The sequence below is a fragment of the Delphinapterus leucas genome, chromosome 11 (assembly GCF_059928025.1).
Source record: "Delphinapterus leucas isolate spDelLeu-1000000601 "Yukka" chromosome 11, BTC_Dleu_Yukka2, whole genome shotgun sequence".
NCBI lineage: Eukaryota > Metazoa > Chordata > Mammalia > Artiodactyla > Monodontidae > Delphinapterus > Delphinapterus leucas.
Genome location: NC_143139.1, coordinates 99,362,758 through 99,378,993, shown reverse-complemented (window position 1 = coordinate 99,378,993; position 16,236 = coordinate 99,362,758). Strand labels below are relative to the sequence as shown.

The 16,236-nt window shown below is 58.9% G+C and overlaps 1 protein-coding gene across 4 annotated transcripts in view; it reads right to left on the bottom strand.

Moving 5' to 3' along the window:
* GRAMD4 (GRAM domain containing 4) overlaps nucleotides 1–16,236 on the bottom strand; it is a 77,609-nt gene that overhangs the window by 44,518 nt on the left and 16,855 nt on the right. The window contains exon 1 of one of the 4 annotated variants that reach the window (XM_022596943.3): nucleotides 1,063–1,409. The exons of the other annotated variants lie outside the window; for them this stretch is intronic. The gene's annotated coding sequence lies outside the window, so the exon portion shown is untranslated. Of the gene's footprint in view, nucleotides 1–1,062; nucleotides 1,410–16,236 lie in introns of those variants that run through there. 4 annotated transcript variants of the gene reach the window in all.

The window sequence follows — 16,236 nt, the reverse complement described above, 5'->3', positions numbered from 1 at the left end:
GTGCAGGCTCGGAGCCGTTAAATCATGTTAAATCACAGCCCAGGGTGCCTGCCTGCAGCCCTGCGTACCCGCCCCACCTGCCAAGGGGCCTCCACTCCCCCGGCATCACTGCTCAAGGCAGAAAAGCTTGTGAACAGTGGCGGCCCGTGAGCCCCACGTCAGAATGAGCCAGGGCTCCGCTCTACAAGGACAACTGAGGCTGCAGCACAGCGGGGGAGGGTGTGCAGGTGTTCCTGGGACAGATGCTTCTCGGGGCTCACGTGGAACACTAAGGTGGCCTGATGTGGCCTAAGCCTAACCCTAACCCTGGTGTAAAAACCACAGGAAACCCACCATCCCCTGGAGTCCAGGGTAGCCCAGGAGTGGGCAAGGCCACGGGGCTGGAGAAGCCGGTATCCCTGCTCACGTGGCGGGAAAGGGGCACATGGCTGGCCATCTGGAAAGATATCCACGTGAGAAGAGAGAACTTAAGTCCCTAGAGAGAGGCTGACAGTCTACATTAAGAGACTGAAAAGATAAAAAGACTCAGTCAACCAGACAAAAGTAAATAGACATTTGTTTTAAAGCTACAATGAGGGGCTTCCCTGGTGGCGCAGTGGTTAAGAATCCACCTGCCAGTGCAGGGGACACGGGTTCGAGCCCCGGTCCAGGAAGATCCCACATGCCGCGGAGCAACTAAGCCCGTGTGCCACAACTACTGAGCCTGTGCTCTAGAGCCCGCGAGCCACAACTACTGAAGCCCGCGCACCTAGAGCCCGTGCTCCCAACAAGAGAAGCCACCGCAATGAGAAGCCCGTGCACCGCAACGAAGAGTAGCCCCCGCTCACCGCAACTAGAGAGAGCCCGCGCACAGCAACGAAGACCCAATGCAGCCAAAGATAAAATAAATTAAATAAATAAATTTATCAAAAAAAAACACCTGCAATGAAACAGGGGATACATGTAGCAAGCCAGGTACATGAGAACTAACGTTTTTGTTGTGAGACAACCTGAACAAATTGGTAAAGATTAGAGGACCTTGGAACACAGACCCACAAACTCCCTGAGCAAGAGGAAAGTTACCCAGTCCTTGTGCAAAAGCCTCCAACTTCACCAAAAAGGAAACAAAAGCCAGCGATGTGGCAGAGGCAGCAGGAAGCGTGAACGTCAACGCCCTCTGAACCAGTGATTCCCGGTCTCCAGATCCGTCCCGGGGCAAATCCAGCACGTGGAGGGCATCTCGGCAGCACCACGGCCAGGCCGGGCGCTCTGAGCACCACGCGGGACACGCAGACGTCCCTGGGAGTCTCAGAGGCGGTGACAAAACGTTGCGGCACCGAGGTCACCGTTACAGGCAACTGGCATCTACACAGACCGCAGGTGACACAGGACCCTGCTTGAGGCTTGCGGGTGGCTGTGAAACTTCTCTCCACGTGTCCTTTCCCATTGCTTTTCTAACTTGAAAACTAAAAGCAAACCGGGCAGGGGAAGTGCAGCCATGTAAAACCTCCTTCCTTCCGTTTTCAGAAGGACCTGGGGGACCCCTCCTCCCCCAGCGTCAGATGGAAGCGGGGCGGAGGGGATGGGCCTGCTTCCCTCCTTGCTGGGTCCCGTCAGGCGGTTCTCCTGTCTGGGACTCCCCACCCCGCAGGCTGGAGCTGCCTTCCTTCCTGATTCAGCCCGGCAAGCAAATGATGTGGCCGCCCGGGGAAAGGGGACGAAGCGCCAAGTGTCCGCCCTGCCACCATCAGGATGCCGCTCACAACCCACGCTGCCCCGGCACCGAGCCCACGCGCCCCCCTGCCCAGCGGGGTCCCTGCTGGCAGCTGCCAGCTCACGCCAACCCCGCTCCTCCTGACAGCCACTCACATCAGCCCTCGGCGAGGGGGGGGGTCCCCGAGAGCCCGCTCCGTCCCCACTGCCCTGCCCCCAGGCCCCTGGGGCTCCTGGAGAGGCGAGCAGTTCATGCCGCTGCCCAATGAGGACCGGGTGCCAGGACATCTGACCACCCCTCCCAGGCGGGTCCGGGCTGCGAGGGAAGCCCTCCCCGTCACACACCCCACCCCCCCCGGGCTGAGGGGCGGCCCACCCTACCCCGGGACGACCTCATCTCAACTACACTATCCAACCCAGTTACCCCCAACTTCCAGATGAAGAGATGGAAGACTGACACGGATGTTGTCCATGGACAGTGAGAGGGGGGCCGGGGGCCAGACACCAAGCGTGACCCAGAGCAAAGCTCTCCCCACAAAGCCCGTGTGAGTGGACGCCGTCTCCACAAAGCTCACCTGCACCTTCCGTCCAGCGGCTGCCATGTGTCCCACTCCCAGCCCCCATCCAGCCTTCCCTGGATCCAACCAGCCCCCAAATCCCTGCACACCCACCGCGCACTCCCCACAGACCCGGCCCCTCCACGTGCACCCACAGGCCCCCGGGCAGCTCCCTTCACGCCCACCCCTCAAGGTGGGGCAGCCCCTCAGAGCAGGACCTGCTGCCGCCCCAGCTCCCTGTACCTCCACGTGGAAGTAGACGCGCTGGGGGACGCTCCCTGTGGCTACTCCAGACCCTGCTCAGAGCCGCGGAGGCAAGCAGACAGGGACAGGGCGAGGGGAGCCCCACGGCAGCGACCCTACGCTGCGGACCCTCGGGACACAGGGCCGAGGCCAGCTCTGGCCCCGGGACACAGAGCACGCCGCTCTGGAAACCCGCTGAATGCCTCCTGGACACACAAAGGCCGCAGTGTCTAGGGAACACTGGACTTGGAAACCACAAAGGACTTTACTTTCCCTCCCAGACCAAGATTTAGAAAAAAATGGTTCCTGGTCCAGCACTTGCCACGTCCCAGGTCCCAGCCATTCTCCTCGCTGCATGGGGCTCGCGACCCCCGGCCAAGCTCCCGTCTGCGTTCAGACAACCAGCTCAGCCTGGCTTCATCTCCTGTTATCTGGTGGCTCTTCTGCTGATCCCAGGATAAACAGCATCCTTCTTCCCAATGGAAGCAACCCTTGTCCCAAACCATATTCCTGGGGAGTCACAGATGTTCAGCAAGGACGGGACTCTCCCTCCACCCCACCCAAGGCCAGTCCCAGCCGGCCACCCGGCCCTCTGCCAGGTCTCTGTTCTCCAAGAAGACAGCCCCAGAGGCCCACAGCCCTGCAGGACCCCAACATGCACACAGCTCCAGGGCAGCCCGTGGGGCCCTGTGCCGGGCCACCCCGCCCGGGGAGCAGTCTGGGACGCTCGAGACCCAGAAGACACGGGTGACCACTCCCCCCAATCATGCCAGGCTCAAGATGTTGGCTCACGCCCAGTGACCCACGGGTTCCCCCGAACTCGAGGCCGGTCAGGGAGCCACTGCCCCAACCCCGGATCCAGCCTCAGTTAGCGGGACCCCAAACGTTCAGACGCTCTGCTGACTGCACGCCCACCAGCCTCCCCGTGAGCTGGACTCCGGGTGACCCACTGTCTGTGGGACATCTCATCGGTAGCTCGACTCTGCCACACTCAGCTCGGAGCTGGAGCCTCCGCGGGCCCTCCTCCTGGGTGGCACCTGTACCAGCAGCTGCTCAACTCAAAACCCTGGAAGGAGCCCTTGATCACGTGATCGCTGCACAGCCACCTACGGCGAGCAGGGCCCCCGCCTCCCAGCCAGGCTCCACACCTGTGCTGCTCTGCCCCCGCCCCACCCTCCAGCCCAGCCGGGTCTGGTCCAGGCAGCCACACACCTCATGGAGCCCCTTCTCCAGGTGGCGGGAAACCAGAGTCCGGAGCATCCTGCCGAGACCCCTCCCAGGGCTTCCCCCACTGGGCTCCAGCCCTGCTGACCCTCGGGGGTCCTCCGGCCATCACATTTTGTTCCTACTGCGCACCCAGCACTTCAGGTTCGGGGATGTCCCCATGCCAGTTCCTCCTCTTCCAAGTCCCCCCCTCGAATTCGATCACCCCGTCTGGTTTGGAGTCCTGCAACTTCCGGCGAGCTCCATGGTTTAGGATCTGTGCCCCCAGCCCCACCGGTTAGCGTACATGCCCGAGGGCAGGTGCTGAAGGCGCCCGGTCGGTCTCAGCAGGGCTGGCACACTCTGGCCATTCAGTGACAGAGGGGACGTTGCACAAAGGCGGGGCCCCCACGACTGGGCCCTGAGGGCCGGGAGAGCCAGGCCCCCGCCCTGCGCCCTGAGCCGCCCAGCCACAGAGACCTCAAAGCAAAGGGCTGTCCCTGGACTTTGCCCTCGACTCCTCCTGGCGAAGCAGGAAGTCCCTAAATCCGTGAACACTTCCAGAGCTTAACTCCAAGGCTTCGACAGCCCGGGGCGTTTCTCCAGGAAGAGGCCTGCGTTCTTCAGGGGCTTTCCGTCCTACACAGGTCAGGCCAAGACGGGCCCTGTGCCAGGTGCAGAGTTTTCTGCACTGTAACAGGAGAGCTGCCCAGGGTCCTGCTGGCTCCGTGACCCCGCCACGGGCCAGGGTGGCCGGGGGTGGGGGTGGGGGAGCCAGTCAGGAAGAGCAGGGGAGCTGGGAGGGCCCCGTTGAAGCTACCACACCCTCCTCCGTGAGCTGGGACCATGCATGCCCTAGCGACACCCCTGGGCGTAGACGTACAAACATTTATTATAATCTCAGTGATAAGGATGCGCCGCATGGGTACAAGTAGTAATAAAACGTCCAACACTCTTTGCTGTAAACTCCACACAGCCAAGTGGCGCCTACAGGATGCTTTCACTAAGTCGTGCAGAAAGCCTCCCTCCGGTCAGCCAGGACTGCAGCTGACCAACAAGTGCGGCTCCGGCCTGAAGGTCGGCTGACGGCCTTGTTTACGTGAACAGGACACGACAGGTGGGGAAGGAAGGCAGAACCTTATTCGTTTGTCTAGGACGGGAGAGACGTCCTTGCTGAAGCGGGCGACAGTATTCTAACAGGAGGAGGTTTCCTCAGCCTCCCTGCGCCTTCCAGCGAATGCGACGGAAGTCACACGCGTAACCTTCACCTGCACGTCAGCATTTTCTCCATCACTCTCTTTACTCTAGACAAGCGACAAAATGAGAAGTGAGGCCCTAATCTGCGGTATCTGCCCGTTTCCGTGGTGGAACCGCTCCCATCGTGGCCATGTTCAAGCCACCGAAGTGACGTCCGGCAGTGAACGAGCACACGGGTGGTAAGAGCTGCCCAGGGCCACTGGCCACAGGATTTCCACCAGGCCCAAGAGATGCTAGCCACCTCAGGATCATAACCCAGTGATAAAACGTAGTGAAACAGTTCAGAAACGGGCACCTTCGAGCATTTAATATTGACACCTTTGCTCTCAATATAACTTATCTAACTTTATACACTCATTTTATTAGCGGCCAGCTCACAAAATTCCTGAAAACTTCACAGTCAGCTCTTGCAGGCCCTCGTGAGCAGCTCTAACGCACCACCGCCCCGGTCCCTCCGTCCCAGGCTGTCTCGGCCACACAGGGAGCAGAGCAGGAAACACCAGTGTCCCCGCCTGACCTCCTCCTTCCCTGGCACAGCTCGGGGGCACAGGTCAAAGTGAAAGTCCCTGAGAGGACCGAAGGGGTCAAAGACAGCCCTGGGAAGCAGGACCCAGACACCACGCTCAGGCAGGCCAGGGGGGCAGGGTAGGGGGAGGTCACAAAAGAACGTGCTGGACCCGAGCCTCTAGGTGGGGCCCCACGAGCCCAGGGCCAGCGGCAGGGAGGTCAGGCGGGCACACCGTCCTCGTGCCCTGCTCATTGCCATCCCAGCCCGGCCCCCTTGGGTCCCCATACGAGACGCCAGGTCTCCCTGGCCTTGGGGACAACTGTCCAGGCCATTCCCTGCCACCGGCTAACACCCCATTCTTCTACCTCTGGTCCAGCATCCCCTTCCCGTCCAGCCAGGCTGCTCCCACCCTCAGTGACGTCACCCCTGCTCGGGCCCCACGTCGCCATCACCTTAGCTGGGGGGCTGGAGGGCAGGGCACCGTCACCTGTCAGGTCGGTTCCAACTGTCCTACGTACTGTCGTGTTCAGAGACACCCCTGGGAGCAAGCGGGCTCTGCTGGGCTCCGGACGTGAGCTAAGTCACCTGATGGTCTCGAGACCCCGGCTGCCTCTGCTGCTGACCCTGCAGGTGTCACATGACCTCCACGCCCTGGTTTCCTTGGTCACACAGAGAGGTTAACGGCAGTCCCAGCTCAGAGGGCAGCCAAAGGATGACGTGAAGCGTGCGGGGAAGGACTCAGGGACCGCCCGGTGAGTAGCAGTAACCATGGGAAAAACTCAGACGCCACTTTCCAAAAGCACTGAACAAATGTCACCACCTGCATTACTTTCCATCTCCACGGAACCACCGGCACTTTACTTTCGGGGGGGCTGTGGAAGGGAGGGTAAGAGGCTCTGGGACATCCCAAGACCACCCCCCGCCCCCGGTCATCACCAGCTTCCGAGGACTGCAGACAGTGGGCGACACAGAGAGTTCAGACTAGAGGCCCCGGGAAGCCAGAGGCCGCTTCAGAGAGGACGCAGCGTCCTCCGCCAGCCCTCAGGCACCAAGGCTCAGCTGCGCTCCCAGCTCTGCGTGATCTACGCCCTCTGACCCCAGCCCTGGACCAGCCCCAGAGGGTCGGGAGTGAGGTGTGTAGAGGCTGGTCATGCCCAGCCCTCCCTAAGCCTCAGCCCCCTGGCTTTAAGGCGGCAGTAAGCAAGAGTGGCACCTGACACAGATGTGGGCTGTGCCGACCTGAGGACCCACCCTTGGGCACTTGGGCTTCAGTCCAGGCTCACAAGAGCACGGACCCTGGACAAAAGCCCCAGGCGAGGGCCTGCGGCCCGTGCTGTGGCGGGGGCGGGAGCGGGAGCCCTCCACAGGGCAAGGACCATCCTCAGCACTGAGCCTGCAGGGCCCCAAATCTCAGGCAAGAACGACAAGCCCCTCTCCCCACCCCAGGTGTCATGCGCCCTGACCACAACACTGCGAGGGAAGAGCTGTTGTTAAACCAACTGACAGATGGAGAAACTGAGGCTCGGGGTAAGAGCCTCATCAGGAACATAAGCCAACCTCACTGCACTCAAGCCTGCGCTTGCCCCAGGCACCCACCCTCCCCAGCACATGCCTCTGTTAATGCATCCATCACACTGTATGATAGCCCACAGGCCCCCCTGCCTAGAGGCCAAGTGGGGAGCCCGGCAGACTGGCCGCACGGCCTTTTATCTAAACAAAACAAAGCTAGCAGGAAAACCTAGGGTTTCGGTATGTATAAACCTGTGCTGTATAAACAAGCAATATAAACTAAACAGTAGGAGGCGCACACAAGGACTCATTTCTGGTGGAAACATTCTTTTTTCAAGTCTCTCCATCACTCCTAGCATCCAGGACTGCGGAAGATCGAGCCAATGAGGCAGCTGGGAGGAAACACCCTCCGGACTCCCAGTATTCGCCATGACTTCCTGCCAGCGCCCTGGCCCAGCTCCCGAAAGCAGAGAGAGGCTCTGACCCACAGCTGTCTGCGAACAGGCTCTTCTCCAAATGCACTGCAGCCCCAGACCGAACGCGCAGGCTCGGCGAACCCACTCTGCAAAGCGCCCTGGTGGTAAATGTCTTAGGTGTGGCGGCCACACAGCCTGTCACAAGTTCTCACTTTGCTGCAGCATGAAACAGGTGTGGCTCTGGGCCATTAAGAATAGTTACGAAAGCAGGGAGCAGTGGGCGGGCCACTTTTGACATGGGCCATGGCTGGCTGTCCCCTTGTCTCAAGGCGATAAATGTCCAGCAGAACAAGGACTCTCAACTGGGTCCCAGTACTTACTGGCCCCCTAACAGGGAACTGGGGCCCTCACCCAGCACTGGGGTCCCACTTCCAGTGACCTTGCCACTCTCACACTCAGGTGTGGGCCTCGTCATCATCAAATCTTCTTTAGGAAAGAAGAGCTAGGGAACCCGACACGTTGAGAGCCACCCTCTTCTGTCCCACCTGGGCCACGTGCCGGGGCTTCCCCCGCCCCGTCCTGTATCTCACCCGAGGCAGAGGGGCCAGCCTCCAGCTCTGACCAGCCCACCACCGGAGGCCACCATCCACACTCAGGTCTCAGGCAGGGCCCCTTGCTCTGCGGTGTGACAAGCAGCACAGTGAAAAAGACCTCAGGAAACGAGGAGCTGGCCCTCCCCACCCCTCCCACCTGGAGCCCTCCGACCCACACTTCAGTACCAAGCACTGCCCCTCCCCCCGAGGGCTCCCCAACTGCCCCACACCTCCCCCCTTCCCCAGATCACTCTGCTCAAGGGCAGGGATCCCAGCCAGTCCCCACCCCGGCGTCCGGGCCCAGCACGCGGCGTGGCAGAGGACCCCAGTGGGTGAGGGAGGCACATTTTAAAGAACATCCTGGTCCCTCTGCGTGAACCCAGCGCCAAGGTAAACCCACGCGGCCTTAAACAGCGCCTGGGGAAAAAGGGCCTCGGGGGCACCTCCAAACCACTGGCCTGCGGCAACTTCTTCCTTTTTGGAAACTTGGCCCAGCTGAGGACGAGGGGGCTGGACTCGCCCCGGGACATTTACGGGCCCACGGGGCGGGGGGCGGGGGGCGGCTGTCAAGCACATCCGCCACAACAGGCTTTCTGTGTTTAAAACACCACCCAGCGCAGAGAAGGTGGAGCCCACATTTCCTGCTGAGCTGGCCAAGAAAGGAACACAGCCCCAGCAGGGCCTGACAGCCGAGGTGCCTGGCTGGCGCACCTTATGCCTCTGCTACAAAACTCACATCCAGTGACAAAGAAGAAACATTTAAAAATAAATAAATAGACAGGTAGATAGACAAACCCTCCGAGTCCTTTCCGCACGTGCTGCCCAGGTAACCGCCCACCGCGGTCAGCAGTTCAGTCTCACACAGATCTCCCGGCTGGGCTGACGCAAGGTGGCAGGTGGGCTGTGCTGGCACGAGACAAGCTGGGTCTAAGCGCTCCAGAGGCACATCACGTAGGGGGCGGGGGTCTGCCCCGGCGCGGCTCCCCATCCGGCGGGAATTAGGAACAGAGAGTGGTAAGCGGGCAGTGAAAGTCTCATGGGCTGGAGCAGAGACATCCAGGAGTAACAGTAAGGACAGATCTGCTTGAGCATTTAATGAGCACCTACTATGCACCAGCTGCAGTCGGTACCAGGATGCAGAGGAGGCTGCTCGCGGGAGGTGATGGCTAGTCCTCGGGCTGACAGCACCAAGGAGGCCACCGTGGGCTGCAGAGGAAGGCACCCTGGACAGAGCACCTATGCCATAACAAGCCAGAAGGAAACGCTGGGGACGGGCGGGGGCAGACAAGGCGCTCGGGTTCATCTGGGGTCATGGCATGGGACAGCAGGGGAGAGAGGGTGGCCTGACTGGGCCGGCAGGTGTGGACCCATGCAGGGCGCGGATGCACCAGTGGGAGGGGCGAGGGCAGGGATCGCCCAGGATGACCCACCTCACTCTTTACTAACAGCCACGCTTTGTGGAAAACAAGCACGTGCTTGATGCTACCAGGCCTCACCTCACTTAATCCTCCCACACCAGCCTCCAGGACCCCGACCCCTCCACGCCTTGTCTCTGGGCCTGGCACGTGCTAAGAACTTAATAAACGTGAGCTGCTGCTATTATGGGGCCTCCCCGGCCTCCCCTTCTCAATGAGAAGAGGAAAGTGAGGTTCAAAGAGGGACGCCACAGCTACTGGAGGTGGAAGATGGAGTCCAGGGTCTCGTCCCTCCCTCCCGCCCACCGGGTCCTGCTCAGGGACCTGCTCGCGGGACCAGGGAGCCAGGCTCTCGGAGGTCCCGCCTGGTCAGCAGCAGAGCTGGGGTTCGCCGTATCCTCCGCAAACGCTCTGGCCTGATTTTCAGCACGCACGACCAGAAGCCAAACCACAGCCATGGCGACTGCAGAAAACAGCACAGCAGGCCTCGACCAACTGAAAACAGGACTACCACGTGACCCAGCAATTCCACGTCTGGGTATTCCAGAAGAACTGAAAGCAGGGACTCAAACAGATACCGGTACACCCATGTTCACAGCAGCACAACAGCCACAACAAGGAAGTAACCCAAGTGTCCATCAACCAGTGAATGGATAAACAAAGTGTGGTCTCTACAGAAGGGGGACATTATTCAGCCTTCAAAAGGAAGGAAGCGTTGACACGTGCTACAACCCTGAGGACATTAAGCTCAGTGATATAAGCAGGTCACAAAAAGACAAACACTGTAAGATCCATTTATGTGAGGCACCCAGGAGTCAAATCCACAGGGACAGAAAGAAGGATGGTGGGGGCCAGGGGCTGGGGGACGGGGCTGGGGAGGGAGATTCAGACTGGGAAGATGAGGCAGTTCTGAAGGTGGGCGTCCACTAACTGTGCACTAAGTACAATGTGAATGTACTTAAAGCCACTGAACGGTACATGTCAAAAACGGTATAAACCTTACGTATATTTCACCAAATATTTACTGGTATATAGTATTATTTACACATTATGTTATGTGTATTTTCCATATTTACGTATAAAGAGAGAGGAAAGGAGGGGAGAATGGTCACACAAAACCCTAAAATAATCTATAAACTTCATGTGATTCCCCTTAAAAGAATAACAAGGGCTTCCCTGGTGGCGCAGTGGTTGAGAGTCCGCCTGCCGACGCAGGGGACGCGGGTTCGTGCCCCGGTCCGGGAAGATCCCACGTGCCGCAGAGCGGCTGGGTCTGTGAGCCATGGCCGCGGAGCCTGTGCGTCTGGAGCCTGTGCTCCGCAACGGGAGGGGCCGCAGCGGTGAGGGGCCCGCGTACCGAAAAAAAAAAAAATAACAAAAAGGTTTTAGAGGAAGCAAGACAAGCTCAGTCTACGGCTTATCAGAAAAACCAGCCAAGTAGCCGGGACAATTCTGAAAAGCAAGAGTGATGAGGGGAGACTGGCCCTGCCACGTAATAAAACACGACGCAGCTACGGTCAAAGGTAAAAGTGCGATGACAGCACGTGAATACACGGCAGAGCCGCGGAACAAACGAGAATGCACAGAAACAGACCCAGACCTAACTGGGATCAAAGGGGCCTCCTCAGAGGGGAGACACACATCATTCAACAAATGATGCTGGGACATCCCGAGCTTTGTGGGCAAAGATAATGCTGGAACCATACCTCACACACACACACCCCCGAAATAAATTCAAAATGGACCAAAGCCTTGAGCGTAAAATAAGGAAAGCAGGGAAGGAGCCAGGGGGGCCATGGCGGGGGGACTCAGAACCTGGGGGTCAGGCAGGGCCTTTCCAAAGCAAGACATGACACATGATAAAGGAGATGACAGATTACGCAAAAACACATTTCCGCAAGGCGAAAGCCTCCATAAACAGTCAAAGATAAATGGTAACCCTGGAAAACATATTTGCAGCACATATTACGAAGGATTAATTTGTCTAATGTTGAAAAACAGCCCAGGAGAAAAATGGGCAAGAGATACAGACAGTCCATAGCAAAGGAAAACAAACAGTTCTTAAATACATGAAACGGCAATCAACCTTCACTTACAAAGAGAAAAATACAAATTAAAATCACATCAGGAAACCATTTTCCTAACAGACTGGCAGAGACGCAGCATGCGGCTGTCAGGACAGGCAAACGGAGTCCGTTTCCCGACCCCCCCCCCAGCTTAGGAGTGGAGCAGAGGGCAATTTTGCAAAATCCAGTAGAACCACACTTCCGTTTCCAGGAATGTCTCCTACTCACACTTGCAAAACGACACGTGGGCGAGGTCGTTTCACTCCAGTGTGTACGCCTGTTACCTGCCAGGAGCGTGGTGCCGCCCCTGTGTCCTGGGGAGAAGGGGGTGGGTAGACTCAGGCAGGACGGGACCCAGCGCAGGCTGCAACCCCTTCTGAACAAACTCCTGAATGCGTGGACTAGGCCACATAAATGAAGTTCAAAATTTAAAATTTAAGGTAAAAGAAATAAGGAGGGTTCAAATAAAACAGAAAATAAAAAACAACTTTAAAAAAAGCCCTCACTCTCCACTGCAGGGACATCTCTCCTGGTTCTCAGAGTGTGGTCCAGGAGCCCTGGGGGTCCCCAAGACCCTCTCAGGGGGCCCAGGAGGTCAGATCTACTTAACAGCAATCCTCAGACATCGTCTGCTTTCCGTACTTGCCCCCTTGAGGCCCCACCGGCTATGGGGGTGATGGCGGGGGCCCAGAGAACCCAGCTGTCTTTGATTAACCAGACCCCGCCAAGGCCTGCAAAACCACCAAGTGCCCCCTTCACCACTAATTTTCCCTTTTGGGGGAAAATAGTGATTTTTTTTAAAACCAAAAATATGTTATTTATGTTAACGTGTAATGGGTTTATAGTTGGCAGTTTTCGATAAATAAATATTTGTAAATTTCTTAGTTTTAATTTCTCACACAGGAAAGAGCAATGGCTACATACCACATAAACAGGCTTTCTGATGACTTCGCTAACTCACGATCAAAGGGGTTGCAAGACCAGACTCTGAGAAGCCCTGGCCTGTTCCAGTGCTTCGGGGCAGAGATGCGGGGATGGGCTCGGACACCGTGCCCTGAGGGTGCCCCCATCAGCCCCCTGCTCCCCATGACCCCAGCCCTGGCCTTGGGCAGCTGCAGCGAGGCCGCGGCAGGGGGCTGTGTCCACGGGCACAACCCCAGACCCTGGGTGAGGGGAGAGGCAGAGAGCTGGCCACGGGCGTGCAGCAGGCTGGACAGCAGGCCCGGCCTGGCTCCTATACCCAGCCATGGTCCACAGTGTGCCGTGCAGAGCAGCCCAGGGCTCTCACCCGCACCACGCCCCGGCCTGGCCTCCTCAGCGGAGGTGGAGGGCCGTGGACTGGAGGCCCAGCACCAGGAGAGGGCACGGCCGATGGGCGTGTGAGGGCCCGAGCCATCCTGCCCTTGGGGGAGAGCCTCACAGTGACCTGACATCCTGCCGCTAGGAGAACAGGAGACTGCCAGCACTCAGGTGACACCTGTGGGAAGGGTTACAAGCCGGTGGCAGCGCTCTCGACATCACAGGCACTGCCGGCCTGGAGAAATCAAGGCGTAAAACAGTCCATTTCCAAAACAGAGGCTCTGGAAAGAATAATTTTGTGGCCAAAGGGCTCCTCTCTCCGCAGGACCCTGTGACAAATCGTTCTGTAAACAGCAAGCTGTGCTGGTGCCTTAAAGGTAAGATGAGATTTGCAATCATCTACTTTATTGGCTATTCCATGGGGAGAAAGCACCACTGGTAGCAAGATGCACCTGGGATTCTCCTAAATCAGTCTCAAGAGGAGGTCCCCACGGGGGGAGAGCCTTCGGACAGTCACTTTTCCACAAAGGTAATTAAAGCAAAGCGTTCACTTGCTTCGGGAGAACAATCGTGGCAGAATCCATCAGCCTGTGTGGCTATGATGCTTTGGGTGGCTGATCTGTGGAAACGTTTTAATCCCCATCTTCCAGAGAACTGAGCGAACACGTTAAGTGCAGGTTACAGCATTAGGCGACATAAACTCTTAAAAAAAATGAATAACCCCAAGCACAACCATGAAAATAATGGCTCACGATCTGAAAAGCCAATGGCCGTCTGCGTCCTACATAATTAATGATGCAACTACCAACGCACACAGGCGCAGAAACAGCTAGTCCCAGCCCCACCTGCTGCCGCAGGTCCCAACAATCCACTCCCTGTGTGCTAGGGACCCGCTCCGTCTCCGGACGTCCGCACCGGAACCCACACCTCAGCCAGCCCCATCCCCACACTGCCCATCACAGTCCCCGGGACCCTCTTCCTGTCCAACACGCCCACCACCCCCGGGGGCTGCAGAGCACTGGGCCACCAGTGACCCCCACCCCCCAGCTCACAGCAGACCCTCCCCACCAGCCTTCAGGTGAGAGCGGTCTCACCTTCCCGGGACACATCTCCCTGGGCTCAGGCCTCTGGCCCATTCACTCCTCTCCTTTCAGTCCAGGCCTGGAATAGCATAGCCCCCACAGCTGATAAGGACATGGGGCCCACACAAAGCCTGCTCAGTCCTCACCTCCTCTGCTGGCCGGGGGGGGGGGGGGGGGGGGGGGGAGGGGAGAGGGGGGAGGGGAGAGGGGGAGGGGGGAGGGAGAGGGGGAGGGGGGAGGGAGAGGGGGAGGGGGGAGGGGAGAGGCGGAAGGGGGAGGGGAGAGGCGGAGGGGGGAGGAGAGAGGCGGAGGGGGGAGGAGAGAGGCGGAGGGGGGAGGAGAGAGGCGGAGGGGGAGGGGGGAGGGGAGGGGGAGGGGAGGGGGAGGGGAGGGGAGGGGGAGAGGGGGGAGGGGAAAGGGGGGAGGGGGAGGGGGAGGGGAGAGGGGGAGGGGAGGGGAGAGGGGGAGGGGGAGGGGAGGGGAGAGGGGGAGGGGGAGGGGAGGGGAGAGGTGGGAGGGGAGAGGGGAGGGGAGGGGGAGGGGGAGGGGGGAGGGGAGGGGAGGGGGAGGGGGGAGGGGAGGGGAGGGAGGGGAGGGAGGCTCCTGTTTCTGACATCAGGTATTCCTGCCCCTCAGAGGAGCTCAGCACTGTGCTGCTCCCCCCCATTGGACCACAGGGTCTCCCCAGCCACCCCTTCCCACCCCCTCCCACCTTACAGTTGAGGGTGTGGCCTTCTGGACAGGCTCCTCCCCCCAGGCTGTCCCCCTGCAGCTCAGCTAACCAGAACCCCACGACCCGGCCCCCCCGAGCAGCCTGAATCCAGCCTCAGCAAAGCACAGCAAATCAGACCCAAACCAGCATTTCATCTTAAGAAAGGGGGGCGGGGGGGGGGGAGGGCTTCCCTGGTGGTGCAGTGGTTAAGAATCCACCTGCCAACACAGGGGACACAGGTTCAAGCCCTGGTCTGGGAAGATCCCACATGTCGAGAGGCAACTAAGCCTGTGAGCCACAACTACTGAGCCTGCGCTCTACAGACCGCGAGCCGTAACTACTGAGCCCACATGCCACAACTTCTGAGCCCATGCACCTAGAGCCTGTGCTCCACAAGAGAAGCCACCGCAATGAGAAGCCCGCGCACAGCAACGAAGACCCAATGCAGCCCAAAATAAATAAATTAAATAAATAATTTAAAAAAAGGATAGGGGAGGGACACTTACAGGGTCTCCTGTCAGGATTCACTGCAAACAAGGTTCTCTTCCTTGTCTGATGAGAATCGTCAGGCAACAAAAACCAATGGGCAAGATACAGACCCCCCACGCCCACGTCCCTAGTCCCCACTTACCAGAGCAGAAGAGAACCAAGCATCTCGCTAGAACTTTCATCCAAGTCTGACCACAAAAACAGTCACTGCCAAACCCTTAATGAACTAAAAACCATAACTCATGAGAACATACCATGTTCCACTGCATCCGAAAAACAAGCTGTGAAAGCTGATAAAATGGATAAAAACCTACATTTCATATAAACTTGCCCTGAGAACCATAACCTGCAAATACAGCTGGACTTGTCTTCGTCCTCATTAAAACCCTGCCAGGAACCACCTGAAACCCCGAGAGCTCACTCAGTGGGCTTCCTCCAGACAGAAGCCAGGGCCCAGCTCAGCGCATCACCCCACTCCCACACGCGGCGGAGGCTCCAGAGCACCTCTCTTTGGGAAAACCCAACAGCCCACGGAAACAAACCCTCACAGAGCTCTGCCTGCGCAGGCCTCCTGACAGGATCAGCGCGCCAAGAGCATCAAAGGAACCCTCTCCGTCTGCTCGCCTGCTGGAGCCCCTCCTGGTCCGCAGCCAAGGGGCCCCAGGGTCTGGCCCTGGATTCCCAGGGCAGGGCAGGACCCTTCGAAAGCAGGCGTGCAGACCTGGCGTAACCAGATAAACAGGTTGGCAACACTGAGAAGGGTGGTTTCCAGTCCCACCCCGGGGAGGTAGCTGAGCCCATCCCGCAGCATCAGGAGGCCTCAGTGACAGTGGAAAGGGCCTGGAGATGACAAAGCAATGCCGCCCATGGGGCCTAACCTCCCAACTCCAAAAGGGAACAAAATCCCATCAACTGGTTCAGCCGAGAAGTGAGGGAGAACCCGGAAGCCCCTGCCAAGCACACACCCCCCACGGTCCCAGAAGGCCCGGCTGCACCCCCAAAGGAGAGGGGTGAGGCTCCCTCAGTTACCACACACGTGCTGTGGCAGGTGGCCCACGACCCTGCAGGAAAGGCCGCCCTGACGTCCGTCACCCCATCACACTCGCACCTGTGCAAGCGGCAGCTCTGGCCTCATCACCCGATGTAACAGGTAAGACTCTGAGCCTGTGTCTCTTCCTGGGGAGCTGGGCCGGGC